This window comes from Cupressus sempervirens, chromosome 7 (genome assembly GCF_028749045.1).
Source record: "Cupressus sempervirens isolate cs-2001-9-10 chromosome 7, ASM2874904v1, whole genome shotgun sequence".
Lineage (NCBI taxonomy): Eukaryota > Viridiplantae > Streptophyta > Pinopsida > Cupressales > Cupressaceae > Cupressus > Cupressus sempervirens.
The window spans coordinates 536,838,793-536,865,218 of record NC_143124.1 but is presented as its reverse complement, the minus strand read 5'-3'; positions in this window follow the sequence as shown (position 1 = coordinate 536,865,218).

Genomic DNA, 26,426 nt, shown 5'->3' with positions numbered 1-26,426 from the left:
TTAAGTCACAATTAGTTTTTTACAAAAGGAAAGGAAAACATGTGGAGAGTGGCAATGAAAATTATAATGATGAGATTGATAAACTTTAAGCCCTTATTGCAAAATTATTTGGAAGAGGAAGAGGTTAATATAAAGGTAAATTGCCTATTATTTATTTTTCATGCAATAAGGTTGGTCATATTGCTACTAGGTGTCTTAATAGAGAAGATAAGGAAGAAAGGAAGGAAATCAAGTACAAAGGAAGAAGAGATGGCAAAGACTACAAGAGAAACAAGGATGATAAAGGTAAGAAATCTTGTTATATTGCTGATGAAGAAACTAACAATGAATATGAAAGTAATGATGATGAAGTTGTCTATGTTTCTATGAAAGAAGATTTTGACAAAGATGATAAAACTACATTAATCTCATATATAAACAAAAGCGATAGATAGATAATTGATAATGGATGCTCCAATCATATGACTAGTGATAAAGATAAATTTGAGGATATTAGTTCATACAAAGGTGGATGTGTTAAATTTGGTAATGATATCCCATTATTATCCGTCATGCCCAAATTTTACAAGAAAACACAACCAACCAATTTTTTTAATTTTTTTTTGGTATTTTTTTTGAAAGGTGTACTAAAGATGAGTAAATCTATGCTTGCCATGAACATTCCATTGCATAGACAATTAATGTCTTCTCAAGGGTGTCCAAAACATACAAATGTGATCATTGAGTTGGATATGATAAAGTTAGTTGTTGTAACAGATTTTGTTTTCAATGTAGTCATGCACCCTAGTTTGTCATGACGATGCCAATTTATCCCCTATCATTTATTTAATATTTTGGGTTATGATACAAGAGGTGGTTAGATTATCATTTTGAAGACATTCATGTATACATGTGAAGTACAAGTAGTGTACCCATAAGGTTGCAGTAATTTTATTGCTTTGGTTCAACTTATTTTTCCTATCAGATTAAAATTTCAAAAATTTATAAAAATTAGATATATATATATATATATATATATAATGTTATTTAAAATAATAAGTATAAATTTTTAAAATAAATAAACTTTAAAACACCATTTAATTTTATTTAAACGAACAAATTTAAATTAATAAAATGAAATAATTTATATCTTTTTATACTTTTATGGAGGGGAATTGTCTTAATTAAAAAAAAATTTAAAAATAAAAATAAAAAATAACTCACAGTACACTTAGCCCCATGTACTTTCTTGGTTGGTGGCCTGAATGCATGCTTGTGCTACATAATTGCAGCGAGTGCATTGGGTTGGGTGGGGTATAATTTTATAAGCCATACAGCTATATAAAGGCAGTGTCACTTATATTATGTGATGCATGTTTGTTTCTTAATATAAGTTTTTTTTTAAAATTAATATATATTACTTAATATTAAAATTCTAATTAGTATCTAATAAATACATTTTATTATTTGTTTAAATTTTTAATAATTATTTAAAATAAAATTACTTATTAAAAGTCTATAATATTATATGTTATTAATTTTAATAATACGTTTATTTAATATTTATTAGTTTTATTAATTAATATTAATAAGTATTAATTGTTAAATAATGTTTATTATGAGGTTTTAATTAATTAATAATTAATGAATATTAATTAATTAAATAATTTTTAAGAGTTATAATTAAATATAGGAATTTGGATTATAAATGGTGCTAATTCAAAAATTAATGCTAAACATTAATTGATAGATGTTAATCATAATTATTAATAATTTTATTAAATGACTTTGTTAATTATTAAGTAATTAATAATTAATAATATATTAATATAATTGTAAATTATAATTAAATTTATTAAAATATTAAAATATTAATGATTAATGAAATGCTAATTTTGTATTATTTTATAAATAACTAATAATTAGCTTTATTAAATTTGATTTCATTGGAAGGGGGTAATTTGTATTTTATCCGAACATAGAAATGGGTTAATTGAAAAGGGGTAATTGCGAAAACTTAGTTACTTGAAACATACGTTAAACTGGAAACTAGAACCTTACATTTAATTCAACCAAACTATGAGATTATGATGTTTTCTATGTACTGTTTATGTTTTGGAGTTTGACTAGAGCATTGACCAATTTAGGACATTTATGAGAGGCTTGAGGGTTATGTGATTGTGTTGTCATGCTGATTTGGTCTCGATTCTTTTAACCCCAACCATGGTAATGTGATTAACTGTGCTCTATGATGGGATGTATTTACTGTTTGTTATTGCTTTCCAGTTTCCTTGTGTGAAGTTGAGGTGTATGTATATGAGATACCTGACTTAACCATTTTTGAGTCATCGATCAGTTATATTTGATTTGCTTTCCAGTTGCTTTGAGAGGACTGAGGTGTTTTGAGTGATTTGTTCTTGATGATGTCATATTTTGACATGTTTTGACTTGACCATTTTGGAGTCTTCGATCAGTATTGTGATTTATTTTGAGATATTTTCTGGTTGCTTTTTGAGAATCATTGGATATTGTGATTTATCATTGATGCCTTCAGTTGTTGATAGAGAACTGTTGTGATCATTATGATTATCATTTGATGCTTTTCAATTGCTCATGGAGAATTGATGTGATTATTGTGGATTATCTTTTGATGCTTTCTAGTTGCTTGTATAGGGCTGAGGTGATTTTTTGATTTGTGATTTCATGAGCTTACGGTAGGTTATCTGTGTGTAGTGTCGGAAAGTGGCTTGCAATGAGGGATGGGGGCCTTAAGAGGCTCTGGGGATGACTCATTGTAATTTGTTTTTTTAATAAGTGATAACATTTACACTAAATGGGGATTAAAATGAACCTAATAACGTAATTTTATATTCTCCCAGATGCCTTGAGTGCTAGTACAGACTGGGATGGGGTAGGGAGAATGCTTGGTTATGACCTTGCATTTCGTAGTATGCCTCATCAGTACAAGAGGATACTAGTGGCTACAGGATCATTAGGGACTCGGGATTCTTAGGGGATTGCTCGGGTAACTTCCAACGTGATTCATGCAATGACACTTTCTTGCTTACATAGTAGGTTTCCTACGTGTCTTTGTGTGCCTCTGGGAATTAGATGTCGATCTGTGTTAGAACCTTTGAGTTAGTATACTTTTAGGATTTCTTAGACTTAGAGATTATTTGTGTTATGTGATTTGATATCCTATTTGGGACTTGAAACTATCTCCTCAGTGTGGTGGGAGTGGGCCATTTAGGTTCCACGTGGTTGGGTGGTAGTGCTTTTTCACTCTTACCATTGAGATCCATTTGTAGTCACCGTTGTTGGAGCTTCTTGGTATACTTGTTTATCATCTTTAGATGATGTTGTTTACTTATGCTTTATTGTAGCATGTTAGATTTATTTATGCATATGTTGTAGCATGTTTTAGGGGTGATGTCCCTATTACGATAGTACCGATGATCTCTTCGGTGGCTTCAGATGTTACATGTGGGGGATGGCTAGGGCCCACGATGGTCTAATGATGCTATTGATAGTTGGGAGGAACCACACACTTAGTTAGTTATGTTTTGTGATGGATAGTTGTATTTTATGTTGGATGTTTATATCTTTTATGATGGATGGATGTATCATGTATGGTAGATGGTTTTATTTATTTTATTGTACTTGTACCATGGATCTGAAGAGGATGATGTATTTCTACTTCTACTAATATACATTATTTTAGCCTTTCATACCCTGTGACATATACAATGGATGATTGGGCATTTTGAATTAATTTGCCAAGAGGCATTCATAACAAATGTATATTATGGACATTGGACTTTCTATTTATTCTTTCATGTGGTTGTGGTAGTTGTTAGACTTAGAATTAATTAAATTTAAATGTGACTCAACGTCTTGGGATCCTTAAGGAATGTAACCTGTTATGTATGTTTACAATTGATTGTATGTTATTGCTTCCACTACTATGTGTTTGATGTGAATGGTTTATCTTTCATGTTTAAAAAAAAAATGTTTAGCAAACCTAGTAAAACTTTAGGTTAATTATTTTGGATCCCTTGGTGGGGCGTTACATCTGGTATCAGAGCCCAAGTTTCTACATTGGGAGCTCTGGGTATATTGGAACGCAACTAGTGTTAACTAGTTGAACAAAAATGAAAACTTTAACTTATTATGTGTATCCTTTTCAAACTGAAACTTGAACTAGTTGAACTGAAAATTGAAACTTATTCTCTTTTCAAAACATGTATCTTTTATCTATGCTTTAAGGTAGTATGCTTTTCTTGCTTAGAGTGTTTAGGACATCTATTTCAGTATTTGTTAAATGAATGAATGTTGGATCAATATGGTTTTCAATTTACTATTAAACCAGAATCATATTGCTCTAAGTGTGTTGTAGTGTTCTCAATGGAGCCATATCCTCCTATAGGGGAAAAGGGTCCAATGGGACCTGCATAGTGAGTCCTTAGCTTTATCACTCATGTAGGCTTCCAAGAGTAAGCTTAAGTCTAGGGGGGGAGGATGTAGTGTCTACCCCTAGCTTGCATTTCTGTTATCATTGGTGAACTCTTTTAGGCCAATTTATGTTTGATGTTTAGTAGCATTACTTTCAGATTATCAAATATTGTTTTACATCAAGTTGATTATATGATGAGATTACTTGATACTCTATATTTCATGTATGTATGATGATTATCACAGTGTTTGCAGTTATTGATGATGATAAGTTAGATGGTCATTGTACGTGTTTTCTTATGGATACTTACCCCATACTTGCATGTGTATCGTGTGTGTGTTTATTTTCTTTATGTACATCATTTCTGATGTGGTTAAGGGAGTCGTAGTCACTTGCTAGTTGGGATCTACACGATGCACCACTTCCTGCCATTGCATCTCTAGCTTAGAATATTGTGTCTGTACATGCGTGGATTTTATGTAGGTTGTAGGTACCAGGTATCGACTTCCTTGAATTGCCAAGATGAGCGTACCCTATTGCATTATCTTAATGGTAAGAGAGGGGAGATAAATTCTTAAGTCCAAATCCTAAACCTTTAAGCCATTTGTCCTAATTAAAAATTAGGACAAGTATCTGAGTCGAGCACCCTTTGAATGCGTCGAATGATGTTAATTTGTGAATGTAACCCTTTTGTTTGATTCTGTATGTGTTTTTCTATAATGGGTTTTCATATGTTGTTTTATGAGTCTTTGGTAGATTTTCTATTGATTAAGTCTAATTAAAAGATTAATTAATGATTTAATTAATGGAAATTATTATGACATTTTAATATTTAATTATATTTAATTAATTGAGAAATTAATTAAATAAAAAGAATTAAATTTGAAGATAACATTTATAAGTCTAAATTTAGAACGTGATAATATTTATTTAATTTTAATAATAATATATTTAGAGTTCATTTTTAAATAAATGCTAAATATTATTGTTATTTAAGTTAATAAATATTTTATCAATTAAGTTTCTAAAATAAATTAAAAGTGAAAAAGATATTAAATTATTAAAAAGATTCTAGTTCGCATGATTTGTGCATGAGATTAAAATAGAAGAAATCAATTAAAAGGATAAAACATGTGGACTTAATAAAGATATTTAATTTCATAAAGTGTGCATGAGATTAAAGTTAATTAATTAATTAAAAAGAAGTCAAGTAAAAATTAAATAAAGTTATTTGATTATTCTTTTAACGTGCATGAAAATATAAAAGATAAGATAAATAAAAGTTAATTTTAGAGTTAACTTTGGTGAACAAGGAGTCCTCTCGGGTGAATGCACAATTGATGCCCCATTTGAGGAGAGAGCTCCTTATTATCACTTGAGGGTTCATTTTCAAAACACACGAATTTGGAGATGAATTTTAGAGGAGAATTTGGGACACGAATTTTGGGGACAAATTTTAATGAATTGCGATGCAAATTTTGGAAGCAAATCTTCTCACAATTCTCGGGTGGTTATGTGTTAGCATCAGGTTCAGGTAGGGTATTGTGTTTTGATCACTAATTGAATTATGCAATTTGATATTCCTGTCTACTTCATGATTGAAAGAACTTGTCTTCTCAAATTTCATTATACAAATGTGTCAATTCTTCATTCTGGATCTTTTTCTATTTGATTTCATCTTAAATCTAGATTGAAAAAAATTAGAATTAAATCGGGATTTGAGTTTGAATTAAAATGGATTTGAGAAATTTAAATTTGGAAAGGGTTTGATTTTGGAAATGGAAATCCTAGATTGAAAATTCGAATGGTTCAACTTATTTTTCCTATCAGATTAAAATTTCAAACATATATATATATATATATATATTTAATGTGCTTAGGAGGGTGAAATTGTTTAAAACAAATTTTACAAAATTAAATATATATTTAAAAGAATAAATATAAATTTTTAAAATAAATAAATTTTAAAACACCATTTAATTTTATTTAAACAAACAAATTTAAATTAATAAAATGAAATAATTTATATCTTTTTATACTTTTATGGTGGGGAATTTTCTTAATAAAAAAATTTAAAAAATTAAAAATAAAAATTAACTCACACTACACTTAGCCCCACATACTTTCTTGGTTGGCAGCCTGAATGCACACCTGTGTTGTATAATTGCAGCGAGTGCATTGGGTGGGGTGTAATTTTATAAGCCATACGGCTATATAAAGGCAGTGTCTATAGTGCTTACCCTCGTTCACATCTTCTTTGGACATATTATTGCTATTGTTATCAGACTTTGATGGACTAGTTTATGTAGATGGATTAGTGGTATTGTTTTGACACTATCAGACATTATATTATGGATTCAGTTATCATGTGATGAGATCATTTAGACTTCACATTTCATGTATGTATGATGATCACTATATTATTTTTGGTTACTGCTGATGATTAGTTAGATGGTTGATTATCTTATGTGCTTTATTATGGATACTTACCCCATACTTGCATGTGTATGGTGTGCATGTTTTCTTATTGTATGGCATTTTTGATGTGGTTAAGGAAGGGAGTCGTAGTCACCTGCTTAGTCGGGATCTACACGATGCACCACTTCCTGCCATTGCCTGTTTAGCTTAGCACTATATATTTTGTATGTACATGCATGGCTTTTCTACAGGTTGCAGGTACCGGGTATCGACTTCCCTGAATTGCCAGGATGAGCGTACCTTATTATACTATCTCAATGATAAGAGAGGGGAGATAAATTCTCAAGTCCAAATCCCAAACCCTAAAACCATTTGTCCTAATGAGTTAGGATAAGTATCTGAGTTGAGTACCCACTGAATGTGTCAGATGACATATTTTGTAATTTTTAATCTTTTAGAATGATTTGGTATGAATTGTTCCATGATGGGTTTTCATATTTTATCATGAAGGTCCATGGTGAATTTTCCATTAATTAAGTCTTAACAAATAGATTTAATTAATAAATTAATTATTTGAGAGATTAAATATCATGCTTTTGATATTTTGATTATTAATTAAAGGAGAATTAATTGAGAGAAAAGAATTAAATTAAAAGAAAATTAGAAATTAAAATAAATAATAAATTATAAAATATTAATTAAACAAATATTAATAATAAATTATAAAATATTAATTAATTAATAAACAAATATTAATAATAAAAGTTATAAAAAAAAAATTAAAATAAAAGTTATGAAGATTAAAGTGGAAGTTATAAATATTTAAATGAAAATTAATTTAAAAGTTATTGGAGTTATAAGTTTGCATGGGAAATAATGCAGTTTCCTATTTTTCATGTGTCAACAACACGGGGGTTAGTGCATCAATTGAACACATGGAGTCTACAACCCTAGGGCTTATCTAAAAGGCTGGAAATAGGTCCATGCTTAGTTGGCGATATCTTCCAGCTGATTCTAGAAGCATTCTAGGGTTATCCGAAGGCTCTTTATATTCGGGCATTCCTTAATAGCTTGGGAGAGAGCGGGGACATAGCGTGGATAGTATGGTTAGCGCGGAGAATAGTTGAGGCATTGGAGGATTTGGGAAAATTCTGAAGAAGGAAAGCTTACTTTACGGGTTGTCTGAGGATAAGCGAGTTTAGCATCAGAATCCGGGTAGATTCTTGTGATTTCATTATGATACTTCTACATCTTGCTTTCCCCTGTCTTCTTCGTATTTTCCATATGTCTTCATTGTGCATTTTCAATTTGGGGCAATTAAGTTTTATTTAAGAATTCTATATGTTTAGATCTGAAAATAATATGGACTAGGGTTGCAATTTCATGTACAAACCCATTAGAATTAGTCATCAGAGAAATTCTTAAGGGAACAAGTTCATAGAGAGGTTCTGAAAATGAAAGCTTGTAATTTTATAAACAATCTGAGATTCTGTATATATTATATATATATACATATATATATATATACACATAAACCTTGTTATATATATATATATATATACATACATACATACATACATACATACATACATACATACATACATACATACATATATATATATATGATATGTATTTATATAATTGTATCCTTATTATGGCGGAATTGCAACTTGTTAAATCGCGCTGCGATTGTTTGATTTCATAAAAACTAATGCATATTGGGTGGGGGCAGAATTCGTACCCCGTACCCGTGTATTTAAGGGGGGCGCGGTACCTGTTGCGCAGTGTACCTGCGACTGCATTGGTTGCAGGGTACCCGCGGCAATGGTCGCCACAGTGACAGCCGACGGTATATTGATTCGGCTCTGTTCTAAGGAAACTTTGTTATTTGATTTCCTTATGAATCGAAATTAATAAAAAATTCGGTTCTTTTTTTATAAAATGCAAAAATATTAAATATTATATTATATATGTACGTATGTATATGTTTAAATATATATATATATATATATATATATGTATATATGTAATATATATATATTAAAAGATTTAAAGTTGTTAATAAAAGATTTATAAATTCATCTCTTTTTTAAGGATGAATAGTTTTGTAATTTTATAGTTTTAACTATTTTGAATTAATAGTTTAAGATTATAAGATAAATGAAGCATATGAAAGTTAAGTTAGTGGAAATGTCTTTTAAATGTTATAATTGGAAACTGAAGTTTAGAGGGAATTTTTAATCCATCCAAAAAAATTAATACATGGAAAAACGTAGGAAAATGTTCTTTCTCTAAACTTGGAATACAAAAACTGAGGTTATGCACATGAATTCAAATTTGAAAACTTAGCAAACCAAAAACATGTGTTTACATTGTGTATTCATTATACTAATGTTTTGGGTCTTGGGTTGACTAGTGTTGACCGGTATAGGACGTCTACCAGAGGCTTGGGGGTTATGTGAATGTGATGTCTTGATGATGTTTTCATTCGATCTTTATAAACCCAATCATGATTATGTGATGGAATGCTCTATGAATTGGTTGTGAATACTGATTGTTATAGTTGAGATTTCTTATGTCTAGAACCCCTGGACTTAACCATTATTTTGGTCATTGATCAGTTGTCCTTGGATATATTCTAGTCGCCATGGTGGGACTAATATGTGGATTTATTATTGATGATGTCATGATGTGACATGTGTTGACTCAACCATTTTGGAGTCTTCGATCAGTATGATTTTGAGATATATTTTGGTTATTGAGAACCAATGGATATTTTGATTATCAGTGATACTTCAGTTGCCAATAGAGAGTTGTTGTGTTCATGATTTTCTATGGATGTTGCTCATGGTGATTTGATGCTTTTATGCATATTTAATGATTTTTAATCATGGATATTTGTTGATTCCTTATTATGGTGATTTTGTGGACTTTCTTTATGATTATGATACCATGAGCATTAGGGTAGGATATCTGCATGTAGTGTCGGGAAGTGGCTTGCAATGGGGGCCGGAGCCCTAAGAGGCTGCCAGGGTAACTCATTGTAAGTTGGTTAATAAGTGATAACATTCACACACTTAATACTAACTGAATGAACCTAAAAAGATAAGAGTTTTGGTTCTCGCCCATGCCTTGAGTGCTTGTATAGGCTAGGATGGGAGTAGAGAGAACGCATGGTTGCGACCTTGCATTCCATAGTATGCCTTGTCAGTATGAAAGGATACTAGTGGCCGCATGAGATCTGTATGGACCCGTGGAGTTTAGCTAACTGCCAGGGTAACTTGTATGAGATAAATGCGATAACACTTTCCCACTTGCATAGTAGGTTCCTACATGTCATTGTGTGCCTCTGGGAAGTAGATGTCTATTTTGTGTTTGGAACCTTTGAGTTAGTATACTTTTAGGATTCCTGGACTTTAGAGTCGCGTGCTATGTCGTTTTGAAAACCTGTTTTGGGACTTGAGATTATCTCCTCAACACAGTGGGAGTGGACCACTTAGGTACCACGCGGTCAGGTGGTAGTGTATTTTCCACTCTTATCATTTGAGATTCATTGAGACTTTGTGGTTAATGCATCCTTCGTGATGGTGGATATGTATCCTACCATTGATGATTAGCATATATTAGATGATGATATCTTATGCTTTACTTTTTATGTTAGTAGGATGTTAGGAGTGACATTCCTACTATGATAATACCGATGACCTCTTCAGTGCTTGGAATGTTACGCACGGAGGGATGGCTAGGATCCATGATGGTCTAATGATGCTATTAACGGTTGGGAGGAACCGTGCACTTAGTTTATTTATTTGATCTTTTTGATAGATGTAAATGGCTTTTATGATGATGTATCATGAGTATCATGTGATTATCTTTACTTTGATGTATCATGGATTAGAATAGGATGATGTACTTTATTCTACATATGTATATTCTTTTAAGCCTTCATACCCTGTGACATGTATAGTGGATGAATGAGCAGTTGGATATGTAATAACTGAACATTGGACTTATCATACTATTTCATGTGGATGTTGTACTAGATGGATTCATGTAAGTAATTCACGTTAAGGGGATCTTAAAGAATGTAATCTGTTGTATATGTTAAGTTTACTCTTTAGATGGACATTGCTATTGCTTCCGTTATTGTGCATAAGTTGTAAGTGGTAATTACTTTTTTTATAAAAAAAATGCTACCAAACTTAGTGAAATACTAGGTTAATTCTTTGGATCCCTTGACGGGGCATTACAGTGTCACTTATATTATGTGATGCATGTTTGTTTTTAATATAAGTTTTTATAATATTAATATATATTAATTAATATTAAAATTCTTATTAGCATTTAATAAATACATTTTATTATTTGTTTAAATTTTTAATAATTATTTGAAATAAAATTAGTTATTAAAATTTTATAATATTATATGTTATTAATTTTAATAATACATTTATTTGATATTTATTAGTTTTATTAATTAATATTAATAAGTATTAATTGTTAAATAATGTTTATTATGAGGTTTTAATTAATTAATAAATAATGAATATTAATTAAATAAATAATTTTTAAGAGTTATAATTAAATATAGGAATTTGGATTATAAATGGTGCTAATTCAAAAATTAATGCTAAACATTAATTGACAGATGTTAATCATAATTATTTTGTAATTATTAATAATTTTATTAAATAGCTTTGTTAATTGTTAAGTAATTAATAATTAATAATATAAAAATATAATTGTAAATTATAATTAAATTTATTAAAAGATTTAAATTTTAATGATTAATTAAATGTTAATTTTCTAGTTATTTTACAAATAACTAATAATTAGCTTTATTAAATTTGATTTCATTGAAAGGGGGTAATTTTGTATTTTATCCAAACATAGAAATGGATTAATTGAAAAGGGGTAATTACGAAAACTTAGTTACTTGAAACATACATTAAACTGGAAACTAGAACCTTACATTTAATTCAACCAAACTGTGAGATTATGATGTTTTCTATGTACTGTTTATGTTTTGGGGTTTTGCGGTTTGACTAGAGCATTGACCAGTTTAGGACATTTATGAGAGGCTCGAGAGTTATGTGATTGTGTTGTCATGCTGATTTGGTCTCGATTCTTTTAACACCAACCATGGTAATGTGATTAAGTGTGCTCTATGATGGGATGTATTTATTGTTTGTTATCGCCTTCTAGTTTCCTTGTGTGAAGTTGAGGTGTATGTATATGAGATACCTGAATTAACCATTGTTGAGTCATCGATCAGTTATATTTGATTTGCTTTCCAGTTGCTTTGAGAGGATTGAGGTGTTTTGAGTGATTTGCTCTTGATGATGTCATGTTTTGACATGTTTTGACTTGACCATTTTGGAGTCTTCGATCAGTATTGTGATTTATTTTGAGATATTTTTTGGTTTCTCATTAAGAGCCATTGGATATTGTGATTTATCATTGATGCCTTCAGTTGCTGATAGAGAACTGTTGTGATCATTATGATTATCATTTGATGCTTTTCAGTTGCTCGTGGAGAACTAATGTGATTATTGTGGATTATCTTTTGATGTTTTCTAGTCACTTGTATAGGGATGAGGTGATTTTTTGATTTGTGATTTCATGAGCTTAGGGTAGGTTATCTATGTGTAGTGTCAAGAAGTGGCTTGCAATGGGGGACAGGGGCCATAAGAGGCTCTGGGGATGACTCATTGTAAGTTTTTTTTTTTAATAAGTGATAAAATTTACACTAAATGGGGATTAAAATGAACCTAATAAGATAATTATGTATTCTCCCCCATGCCTCAAGTGCTAGTACAGACTAGGATGGGGTAGGGAGAATGCTTGGTTATGACCTTGCATTTCGTAGTATGCCTCATCAGTACGAGAGGCTACAGGATCACTGGGGACATGGGATTCCTAGGGGATTGCTCGGGTAACTTCCAACGTGATTCATGGGATGAAACTTTCTTGCTTACATAGTAGGTTTCCTATATGTCTTTGTGTGCCTCTGGGAATTAGATGTCGATCTATGTTAGAACCTTTGAGTTAGTATACTTTTAAGATTTCTTAGACTTAGAGAGTATTTGTGTTATGTGATTTGATATCCTGTTTGGGACTTGAGACTATCTCCTCAGCATAGTGGGAGTGGGCCATTTAGGTTCCACGTGGTTGGGTGGTAGTGCTTTTTCACTCTTACCATTGAGATCCGTTTGTAGTCACCATTGTTGGAGCTTCTTGGTATACTTGTTTATCATGTTTAGATGATGTTGTTTACTTATGCTTTATTGTAGCATGTTAGATTTCTTTATGCATATGTTGTAGCATGTTTTAAGGGTGACGTCCTTATTACGATAGTATCAATGGTCTCTTCGGTGGCTTGGGATGTTACGTGTGGGAGATGGCTAGGGCCCATGATGGTATAATGATGATATTGACGGTTGGGAGGAACCACACATTTAGTTATGTTTTATGATGAATAGTTGTATTTTATGTTGGATGTTTATATCTTTTATGATAGATGGATGTATCATGTATGGTAGATGGTTTCATTTATTTTATTGTACTTGTACCATGGATCTAAAGAGGATGATGTATTTCTACTTCTACTAATGTATATTCTTTTAGCCTTCCATACCCTATGACATGTATAGTGGATGATTGGGCATTCTGAATTAATTTTCCAAGAGGCATTCAGAACAGATGTATATTATGGACATTGGACTTTCTATTTATTCTTTCATGTGGTTGTGGTAGTTGTTAGACTTAGAATTAATTAAATTTAAATGTGACTCAACATCTTGAGATCCTTAAGGAATGTAACCTGTGATGTATGTTTACAGTTGATTGTATGTTATTGCTTCCGCTACTATGTGTTTGATGTGAATGGTTTATCTCTCATGTTTTAAATTTTTTTTTTAGCAAACTTAGTAAAACTTTAGGTTAATTCTTTTGGATCCCTTGGCAGGGTGTTACACACATGGTCAAAATTATGTCCCTTACCTATTATACCATCACATGGGTAGCTTACTTCAACAAAAAAGGCACTTTGGAACCACCTAATGTCCCCTCAAAACCCTAGGCAAGTCCAAATTCGAATTTCATTTGATGGTGACCTATCCTACCCCTTGCCAAGTGGGTTTGCTAATTCATTAATTAATTAATTTTAGGGTAAAATGCCACCATAACCAAAACCCTAGATGAGATGTCAATACACAAAAAATTAACAACTGTCAAGTGACACATAAAAAAATGCATTCAACATCAACATGACATGCCCCCTAATGCATTGTTACAATTAAACATTTTCGCATGCAAGCAATTCACATTTACGAAGAAAAATACTTTCACAACAAGGCTTTTGAATCTTCCAAAGATTCCCCTTGGTTAAATTATGTTCACAAAGGTTTGGAACTTGTTTCCCCCCAAAATTTCCATGGTTCCACTTCCTACACATTAAACTTGAGCATCAGTAGTCCAAGGAGGTTATATAGATATATATATCATAAATGCACATAACTTCATACATTACGTAATCTTATTAACATAATTCAAATAAATCATTCAAAATGTTAAAATATTAGGGTCTACATATCACAAACCATCAAAATCAAATCCATATCTGTCTATGTATCATATTAAATCATAAATCATCATGATCAAATTAACATGTATCTTCATATCACATTAAATCATAAACCATCATAATCAAATTAACATTTATCTGCATACCAGACTAAATCATAAATCAATATTATCAATTTAACATTTATTTTCATATCTCATTAAATCACAGATCATTGTAATCATCATATTATAATCTAATTTTATCATGTCATAAAGTTGCATCCATATGTGCTCAATCATTCCATTCACAATATCAAGTTCATAGTGCATATCATGGATGTAGAACACTACTGTAAGTATCAAAGTCAATAGATAAAGTAAGCCATTGTCCTACTAAATCTTGAATAATGTCAAATATCCAAATCCCAAATAACAAAAGAAAGTAACATACCCCCCACTTAAACATTACATCACAAGAATTTCTACAATTTAGCTTCTACCAAAGTAATTAAAAAGATTAGTCTATGAACAAAACCATTAATTATATCATTTAGGTTTTAATGTGCAAACCTAAGTGTGGATGCAAATATTAAAATAACATAAGCCTATAGTCTCAAAATTAAATCAAAATATCAAATTAGAAGTATCATAATGCAATTATGTCATCTACACTATGACGGATCGGGTGAGGCTTCACATTATCATGAATGCTGATGGTATTTCTTTGGGGAGTATTCTAAGTATTGGAGAGTATTGACATATTGCATTCATGACTGTGTTTCTCATTAATGTCAATATAGTAGTAATTATGTGAAGACTAGCAAAGTAGCAAACAAATATCATACTTTTATGGACAAAGTTTTGATGTGTAGGTGAAGAATGGTTAAAGACATGTTCTACTTTGTGTCCTGATGATGAGGTTAAATGTGTGTAGTCTAAGTCAAAGATGTACAAATGCTATAATTGATGTATAGAGAGTAGTGCAGAGGTAGAGTACATAGAAAGAAATTTCTAATGAACCTATTATATCTTCTAGTAGAGATATAATTTGGTGATGTGTAGTTAGAAAATGATCAAGGATAGTCTAATGGCAATGTTAGTGAATGTACAAGTCCTGAAGTCACATGTGTGAATTTTTGCATAGACTATATGTTGACAGTGCTATTGTAATTACGAATTAGTTAATTATCTTATTATAATTAATTGGAAAAGCCTCAAGGGTGACTTAAAGAATTATTTTGAAGATAGAGTATAAAGGAAATATGTTTTCCTAGTTTAAAAAGGAATGCAAGTGAGAGATGTAAATGGGATCAAGGAGGTACAAATTAGAGAAAATATTTGTGGTAAATGTGAGTAAGAAATCCAAGGGATTGTTGGATGCAGAGTTTGTGATCTCGTATCAAGATCAGAAGGACTAGAGATCCAATTGACATCACAAAGAAAGAGGAAGGAAGTATATTTCAATTCTATTATTTTGCAAGGAATAATACAAATATCATTTGGACATTGGGTTCATTGCCCTTACCCTTGCAGCTATTTGGATAGTGGGTCCATCTATCTTCTACAACTCCTAACTAGGTTGGCACAACTCCTAACAGGGTTGGAATCTCCTAATAGGGGTTCAAAGTCTCCTAACAAGGATTGATATGTACTAAATGTTGTTATAGACTCCTAACAGGGTCCATCCTCTAACAAGGAATATTTATATTAGTACATCATCTTGTGGGTACAATCCCCACTAGGGCTTTCCCTCTAATCAAGGATTTTCCTAGTTAACATATCTAGTGTTATTGTGTATGAGTATCTTGTTGTGATTTTTGATTATATTTCTCATATGGTTAAAGATTTAATAGGGCTGATAATTGTGATATTATTTATATAACTAATTCACCACATGTCTCAGTTATATTGGAGGACTATATATTCTACCAATTGATATTAGAGCCTTAGGTCCTTGAAGGGAAAGCTTAACAACTTTGGGAGATCACTAGTGGGTCACTTCAAAAAAGATTGTCCAAAGTCTGTTGGAGGAAATTTTGACAGCCTTAAGATAGAGCTTCTTGGTGAGTAATAATTTTTTTCTAAAGAACATAACATCGAGTTTCCAGATCTAGAATCCTTTTGTTGCATACAAAAGAATAGAGGCACAAGAGAAGAGAAATTCTTATTTGACAAGAAGATCAAATGAGGTATTGGTTTGCCTATGAAAAGAGAGTAAGAATGTATGAAATTTTTTGTTTCCTAGACATGTAAAGATTTTGGTCTATTTTCATCTAGACGTCCTTGTAATACCCCAAAATTGGCTCATTTCCATGTTAACGAATTTTGGTCTATTTTGATCAATTCTAAAGTCCTATTTTACTAGGAAATTCTTATTTTGATTTTCACTACTCGACTTAATTGTCAAATGCAAAAAAACCTAAATCTACATTAATCAGGCTACCTATTTAATTAGTAAATATTGATTTGAATTAGTCACATTAAACTTATTAGATTTAATTTAATTTGAAGTGTTTATACTTAAATTAAATTAAATTATATCCTAAGGCTAATGTACTAAGGAATTAAAAATATTTAATTTAATATTTATGCTCACTTTAATTAATTGAACGAGATTATTCAATTAAATGGAAAAGGCATTTATGAAGTCATATCTCACTTTATTAAATTAAATAATATCTTCAAAATCTTCTCTTCAGTTCCAAAAATGGAAACTCTGAGTGAACTATCCCTAGAATTGGAATCAATTTAGTTAGCTTATTCTCACACTTATGAAAAGCTTAGTTAACTACTCATCACACTTAGATTTGAAACAATCCACTTTACTTGTACAAGGAAGTTTCCATTTTAAACAAAATCTTCTCTTTAATCTTAACCATTCATCCAAATTGATCTTAACCGTTGATCAATTACTGAATTATATTTAAGAGGCTCACAATCCCTCATTACAGAGGTTGGAATTTGATTGTATTGAATTGCTGTCGAGATAATCACACATCCTAGCTTTCATATTTTCTTGAATATTTTAATATCATTTCAGAATAAGAATGCATACATTTAGTTTAATGTCTTTTATTTCTTAGATTAATTCTTGCATTTTCATATAGATTAATTGCATAATCATATTCTACATCAAATCCTTCATTCTAGAAAGGTCTAGTTGCTTGCATCTCGATTTGAGAGCATAATAGGCAAAATCCTTCTAGTTAGAAGGCAACAAGTCAAATTGTTGGACCTCTTGGATAAATGACTCCATGTTTATTCTAGAATAAATCCACATTTAATGACCATGTTGAAGTGTAGGTGAAAGATCCAAGGTCACATTTTCACGTATACATTTCTGGCACCCACTTGGGGTAGAGAAAAATAATTTTTTCTGGCCTCATCTATCTGGTTTTCTAATATTTTCATCATTCTATTGTACTTTTCAGTATAGTCTTCCAAATTTTCACGTAGAAAATCTCATTTTCACGTGAATATTTGAGGGTTTCACCCATTGCTCTCCACTTTCTCACATGAAAAAGTGCCTTATTATGCAAATTTTTGCAAGTCACCTCATTTTCTCACACATGACAGTAGTAGACTTTGCATGAACTTGTGCAAGATTTTTCTTGAAATCTTGAAACATCACAGTTAAAATGTTATCATTTTTTACTAACATGTTTTCTCTGAAGCATCATTATCTTAGTTTTCTAGTCTTTTGTAGCCTAACAGTTGAGTGTAGGACGTTTGACGAAGACTCCTTTATACAAATTTTCCCAAACACGAACTAACTATGTGTTTGTAGGATGTTGTCAAAGATACAATTTTCAAAGACCAATATTAAAACCCACTAAAATAATGTGTCTTTTTCTTACTTTCCAAACATAGTCTAATTAGGGCTTCTGAACTTCGTAGGGTGCAAGACAAAGGAATAGGGATATATTCTCTTCACCACTTAGAGGTCATGACTAAGGGTGAATTAGAAACCTAGAAGCCTCTGAAAGACAACATCTAAGGGAGGCAAGCAACTTAGTGGCTCTCTAATACGAACCCTCTTCTATGATGAGATGATGATTTTCTTTTAGGGGATCAAAATCTTTAGAAAGGAGAAGTATAGATTGATTAAGCTAAGTCAGTGATTAACTCGTTCTGCATGTTTGGGTGAGGAAATAAGGTAGAGGATTATGCTCTTTCCCCTTGAGGGAAATCAAAAACTTTGACCCTTGTGTTTGAACCACCAGTCCTAGAGGGCCTACCAGAGTGATCCAACCTCTGGGAATGACCCAAGTGAGTACACTTCTTTCACCTAAGATTCCAAATCATTATAATAAATAAGTTTTGTAGAGTGAATGATACCAAAGCCATATTAATTTCTTCCTCTTGATTCTTGATATCACATATCAAGAGGAGGTTCTGTCTGTTGCATTGGTCCGCACTAGCCCTAGTCTTGTTAAGCAAGTGTGTGTACTTTTAGATGTTGGTGTGGGCTTCTATTCTTAATTCTAATTGTAGAGCCACCAAGGATTAATATGAATGGAAGCCAAGTAAAAAACCTTTAGTTAGAGGCTAACCAGTTCACCTCTAAAAGGAGGCATAATCTTTGTGCAAGGAGGGAGAAGAATCTCTCTTGTAGAACTCACCATAGGCATGCTACTGGGCATTGGAAGGTGGTATATGCACTTGAACCCTACCACAAGGCTGTTCATTCAACATATATGTTAATGAGCCCTTTGAATACACCAAAAAATTGGGTACACTCTAGGGGGTGACACGGCTGTGTAAGGTGCATGCATGTGCATAAGTTGTGGGATAAAGGTTTTTCCTTCTCTACCACTTTTGGTTTCTAGGGATAAAGTGTGTTTGTTATCCAATCTTAAACATGTCCAAACTTGCCTAAAAAAATTGAAAGTCAAGACTCCCTCACCCCTCTAAGTTGCTTTGTCCTTAGTTGGATTGTATTCAACTACTGCTTGCTTTCCATGTCTTGTTGAAAACACTTTGTCTTACTTGAAGCTCAACACTACTTCACAACTTCAAAATAAACCTTGAAATCTATTTGATATCTATTAAATGAACTAACAATTTTTTCAGAACAATCTACAATTTTTAAAATCTCTTCAAACATCCAGTTCAATTGTTAGTTTAACCTCAATTTTTCCACATAGTTTGCAACATTTTGCGCGAGTACTTTTTGTCCTGTCATTCCTTCACATGGTTCTATCCAAATCCTTGTGCAAGTACTTGCACATCCACATGCAAGATTTTGCTATCAGTACAATATTCTATCTATCAGATCCCAGTACTTCTTCACGTAGCCTACAACTCATCCTCACTCGAGTTTTAATTATTGTTCCAAGATTTTTCCTATGTCTATGCACTTTCTTGTGCACTCCTAGAGGATCTTCACATGAGATCTTGATTCAAAACTACCAAATCAACTTGTTTGAGCAATCTGCACTCTATGTCTAGTATGTTTCTTGCATTAGTTTGTCTCTTCTCTACCTGTAAACAATCCTAAATAGTGGCACTTTTCTTAGCTGATGACTCACGGTCCATACTGTAACTAGTTGCATCTCTTGGTTGTCTTATTCTCATCCTCTAGTGTTTGTTATACTCTGTATCATGATAGTCATAACCTTTGGCTGCCCTAGCCTCTACTCAAACTATTCGTACCTTAGTATAGAACACCCTTTCTTTTCTTTTTGAGACTACATTTTAATGTGATCCTTGTCTTCATTTTTTCTTCTTGTCCTTGTCTATGACTATCACAACAAGAAATGGAAATGTATTTTATCCCCTTAGGCTTAGGTGAGGTCATGCTAGGGGTTGTAATCATGGCAAAGGTCATCTTCCATTTTATACACAATCTACATCTAGTTCACCTAGTGAGGAATGTTTATGATCTCCCTCACCCATCACATCACCTCGTGTCCAACAAATGTTCTCCATAAACTTTAAAAAAACTAGGAACCCCTTTTATCAAGAGGATCCTTAGGCTATAAAAAGTCCCACATCTCTGAACAAGACTTCTAAAGTCATTTTCAAAGGACCTTTACAATCACAACATTCTGAAACCAAAAACATTCCTACAATGGTTGATTATGAACTTGAACATGGTAGTCACAGCAGACACCAAGATCAACCTGGGAATGACAAAGAGAAAGGCCATGACATTGATGAGGAACAAGAAGAGGTAGAAATACTTTTTGAACAAAAATTTTTAGATGGTCATGGAAATCCTACTCAATGAAGAGAAATAAAAGTACTTTCTCAAACTTTCCCAAGAGGGATCTAAGCTACCCCATCATTTCAACGTAGAAACCATCATCACACCTGAAGAGGAAACTAAGACTTTCAAACTCCAAAAACAACTAAAAATCATCCAAGATCAACTATCTTAGATGATGCATGAAAAATACAAACCCATAGAAACATACACCTTAGATGCTCTTTGTACATTTCTATTTAATAGGAGCATAGACATGCCTCCTTTTCTAAGAGGAGTAGAGCTACCCAAGTACCATAAATACTTTGTAACAACTAGTCCCCAAGATCACTTGCAAGAATTTAGTGCCTTTGACATATCTCATGCATTTATTCCCAAGAAGTGTAGGTGGTCAAGCTATGGAGTGGTTTTCACACTTACCTCCTGGTATTAAGAAGTTTGATTAAATTGCCAACTTGTTTGTCTAGCAGTATTCTTATAACATTCAACACCTTATTAATATTTGAGATTTATGTAACCTTAATAAGAAGGTAGGGAACCTTTCCTCACATTCCTTCAGAGGTGGAGACAACTTTACAATAAGTATTCATGCAAGATTCCTGAAACAGAAAAGCTTGATATCTTCATTGATAATCTCTTGCCTAATTTTGGGTATAGAATCCAACTTCAAGGTCCATGCACCTTCATAGACATGGTCACACAACCTATCTACATAGAGGAATTCATGGTCAAGAAGGGTCAACTTACCCTTTAGAAGGACACAAAACAAGGATCCACCTCTAACAAGGACAAACACAAGTATGTTAACAAGAATCAAGAAATTGTACATGATGGGGCTATTGACAATGTCACTCTTAAACCTACTAAGGCATCATTTAATCTCACAGATGGTCTCAATGTGGCCAAGAATTTTGAGAAACCTCCTCTTGACAACAAAACATCTGAGAATAGACTAAGAAACTCATGGGCTACATGCCCTAAATTAGAGTATATACCTTTGGGTGAACCTTTAGATGTGGTTTACAAAACCTTGTTACAAAACAAGCTCATTTCACCATTGGACAACTCTCATCCTTATGACCTGTAATTACCCCACCATGGTGGAATGAAACAACATTTTGCAAGTACCACCAAAATAAGGGACACAAAACTAGCAACCACATAAACCTGCATCATAAAGTCCAGGATATGATCGATGATGGTGACATTGTGGTAGATGGACATAACAAGAAGTTGGATCACAAGCCCTTCAAAGAGCCCTTCCCAGCTTATGAAAAAGGAGAGAGTTCAAAACCAAAACCTAGCAACAAGGTCAACTATTCATACTCTAATGACAATAATGTGATCAATGTGGTTGAACCTATGGATTTTGAGTACTGTGATGTCATTACCATTAAGGGAAAGCAAGATAATAATAAACCCAAGACACCATTTGTCTTGAGGGGCCCTACTTCCTATACAGTGGACAAAACCTCTTTGCAATATTGTGCCAACACTATTACATGCTCTCGCACCAAGTTGATGCTCAAAGGCCCTGTGCCTTCTACTTCTGATATTGATCAAAATAAAGATAAAACCCTTGTTGGTCCATCTGGAAAAGGTGCAAAACTCATAAAAAAAATTAGTAACAACTAGCTATAGTGTTCTCAATCAATTAAAATGAACTAAAGCTCAAATCACAATCTTTGAGCTGCTTAAAATCTCACTTGCTCATAGGTAGATTCTGGACAAAACCCTCATTGAGGCAAATGTTCCTCAAGATCTTGATCTTGAGTGATTTCAATCTATGGTAGGTCACTTGACCTCACCCTACTTTATGTCCTTCTCTAAGGAGGATGATAACTCATTGAGTCACCCACACAATCAACCTCTACACATCGAGGTCATGATACATCAGACATGTGTTCATTGGGTACTCATCGATAATAGCACTGGGCTAAACATTATTTTTGCTACTCTGCTTAGACAATTAAATTATTCTAAGGATTATATTAAACCTCACCACAAGATCACTATCAAAGTGTATGACAAAGTTGAATGAAAAACTCTAGGCCTTGTGGTCTTTCCCCTTCGCATTGGTCCTATAGAAAGGGATGCCACTTTTCAGGTCCTTGACATTCCCTTGGCTTATAAAATTTGACTAGCATGACCATGGATACATAAGATGTGTGCTATGCCCTCCACATACCATCAATGTGTCAAATTTATGTTTCATGGCTCTGAAGTCACTATTCTTGCCAGTTCTACCTACACTTGCAATATGCTCAAAGCTGCTGAGAATTTCATCCCCACTAATAAGGAATCTATTGATTATCATAACAACAAGCTAAAATAAATTGAGTAGTCATTCAAGCTAAAAGAAACTAGCATAGGTGAATACCATATTGAACCAGTGCTGTCATTAACATCTCTTCCAGAGTCTCCTCATCATTATGGGAGACCATCTGAGGTAAAGAAGCCATTGTGTTGACACCTCAAATTGAGTATAATGGAACTTTTGTTAAGGCTAAAATCCCCTTAGAGGATGAAAGTGAAAATAGAGCCATTGCTACATGCTCTTACAAAGAAGAGACTCCCATAGACCTAACAAAACAAGCTTGTAAGATCACTCTTGAGAAGTATGGTCCTAGTCTTAGACTCATGAAGCATTTTGGCTATAAGGGAATTGGTCCTATTGGGTGCAATAACAATGGTCTAGTTGATCCTACCAAAGCAATAGCTTGAAGAAACAGAGATACATTTGGTCTAGGCTTTGAGAAGGTTCCCTTCCATTTAGGGGATAACAAATTCATACCAAATTCTAAGGGTTCATTCTAAAAGAAGTCACAAGCTGAGTTAGATACTTAAGAAGATAATTCAAATAATGAGGATCCTTATCTTACCCTATTCCTCATGACCTTGCTAAATTCTTTGCTGATCCAGATGACTTTGTGCCACGTGTTAGCATTATGGATGATGCTAGTGATTCTTTTGAAGACAATACTGATCCACACAGTGCCCATTTAGAAAATGGGGAGTCTAGTTAGGCGCTATGTGTTGAGTACTTGTGTAAAAATCCATATGATGAAGGTGAGTATGTCCCTATCACTATTGGGGAATTTTACAGCCTCTCGCCGTGCAACACTGATTCTAAGGAATAGGAGTTTGACTCCCTTTTAGAAGTGACTACAGATAAAGACATTGACCAAGTTCATGTCTATGAAAACCAACTCAAATTGGGTGAAACATCTAGGGTTAGGTCGAATGGGTATGATTTAACTAGTGTCCTCGACTCTTCAGTTGTAACATTAGTAATCAAAGGCATTTGAACACACTTGTGGATGAAGCCGCTCTAGGTCCTAAATTGCTGGTCCAAGCATTTAATGACTATAATGTGAATGCAATTGAACTTACAACTACTCTTTCACTCACATATCTTGAGCTTATAGGCTGGAATCCTATTGCATCTAGTGAAATCCACACATTCCAGAATGACTATTCTCTTGCCTGCTACTTGAACGTTGTCAAACTCATAACATCTTCCACTATCGAATAGAGCATCAACTTGACTAAAGCTGACATCAAATATCTCATTCATACAATTAAAAATTAAAAACATAGAAGGTTAGATGGTGAAAACCACATTGTGGTAGTGTCAAAACCCAAAAAAGTTATAAAAAAAAAAAAAGACGAATCCAAGGGTGAAAACCTCTCTGAGGTGTCTATGGAAAGATATGTGATGCACTTCCAAGTCACTTTCAAGAGAGATCATCAATGTTGATAGAGCCGACATAGCCGATCAACCTGGACATAGAAGAACATCCTCCTATGATACATTTGGCATAGTCACTGTCTCCAAAAGAAAGGGAGGAATTCATTGCCTTTTTTCAAGAGAAGAAGATAAATTTTGCTTGGACATATTCTGACATGCCAGGACTAGATCTTGATCTCATTATGCATCATTTGTCCATCGCACTAGCAATTAAACCAATTAAACAAAAACTTCAAACAATGCATCCCCATGTTGCATTGCTCATCAAAGCTTAACTAGAGAAGCTTCTGAAAGCTGGTTTCATTAGTGGTATCGATTATGTTGAATGGATATACAACATCATTCTAGTCTCTAAGCATGATAAATCTATCAAAATTTTTACTGACTTCTCTAATCTCAACTTAGCATGTCCTATTGATGATTTTCCACTTCCCAACATTGATATGATAGTGGACATGATAGCATGATCTGAGATGTACTCACTCATGGATAGGTTTTTTGGTTATAATCAGATCAAAATTGCTCTAGAAGATCAGGAAAAGACTGCCTTTATGTGTGCCTGGGGAACCTTCTGTTGGAATGTAATGCCATTCGGCTTAAAAATTGCTGATGCTACCTATCAGAGAGTGGTCACTACAATTTTCCATGATATGATGCATAAGACCATGGAGGACTACGTGGATGATACCTTGGTCAGAAGTGCAAAATGCAATAATCTTCTGCAAGATTTGGGACCCATCCTAGATTGCATGGAAAAGTTTGGTCTCAGGCTCAATCCTAAGAAATGTGCATTTGGCATCACATTAGGAAAACTACTGGGATACATTGTTTCTACAAAATGAATCAAGATGGATCCAAAAAAAGTTCAAGCAATTATGGATATGCCTCCGCCTTGTAACATTAGCTAGATGAGAGGTCTACAAGGAAGACTCCAATCTATTTGCAGATTCATCTCACAGTTGGTAGATAGATTACAACCTTTTACAAATACTTTACATAAGGGTGTGAAATTCAACTGGAGTCAGGATTGCGAGCAAATCTTGACATAGATAAAGCAATATCTTGCTAATCCACTAATCTTGATGCCTCCTATCTATGGGAAGCCTTTGATTTTGTACATCTCAGCAACTAAAACATCTTTGGGAATCTTATTAGCTCAAGAGGAAAATAATAACAAGGAGAGAACTATTTATTATTTGAGTTGCATGCTGATCTCTTATGAGATGAATTATAGAATCATTGAGAAAGCTTGTTTGGCACTTGTCTTTGCTTCCCAAAAGTTGAGACATTACATGTTTGCTCACACTACATGGCTAGTGGCCAAGATTGATATGATAAAGTACTTTCCTAGCAAAGAAAATTTGATAGGAAGATTGGCTAAGTGGATCATGATACCCAGTGAATTTGACATTTAGTATGTCAAACAAAAAGCTATCAAGGGGCAAACAATTGCAGATTAGCTAGCAAATGCACCTATGCAGAGTCTTCTCCTGATGAACATTGATTTCCTTGATGAGTCAATTTTGACACTCACACATCAAATGTGGATGATGTTCTTTGATGGGTCCTTCACACAACAGGGATCTGGTGCTAGATTATTCTTCATAATGCCACAAAGATATTTGATACCCAAAGTATACAAGATTCTATTTCCTTGTACAAACAACATTGTATAATATGAGTCTCTAATTAATGGCATGAAAATTGTAGCTAAATGGAGAGTGGATCAATTAGATATCTTTTGGGACTCTTAGCTCATAATCAACCAAGTTAATGATGTGTATTAGACAAAAGATGAGGAATTAATCCCTTACAAATGCATGGTTGATGACATGAAGAAGTATTTTGCTCACATCACCTTCCAAAAAATTCCTTGAGCAGATAAAAAAGTGGTTGATGCCATGGCTACTCTAGCCTCCTTGCTACAAATGCTTGCAAATGATCTCTCACATGAGTTCCTGGTGGAAGCATTACTCTACCCTACTTATGATACTCTTGATTCTAGGATGATCTATTCTATTGTAGGATAAGACTCATCTCACTACCATCAC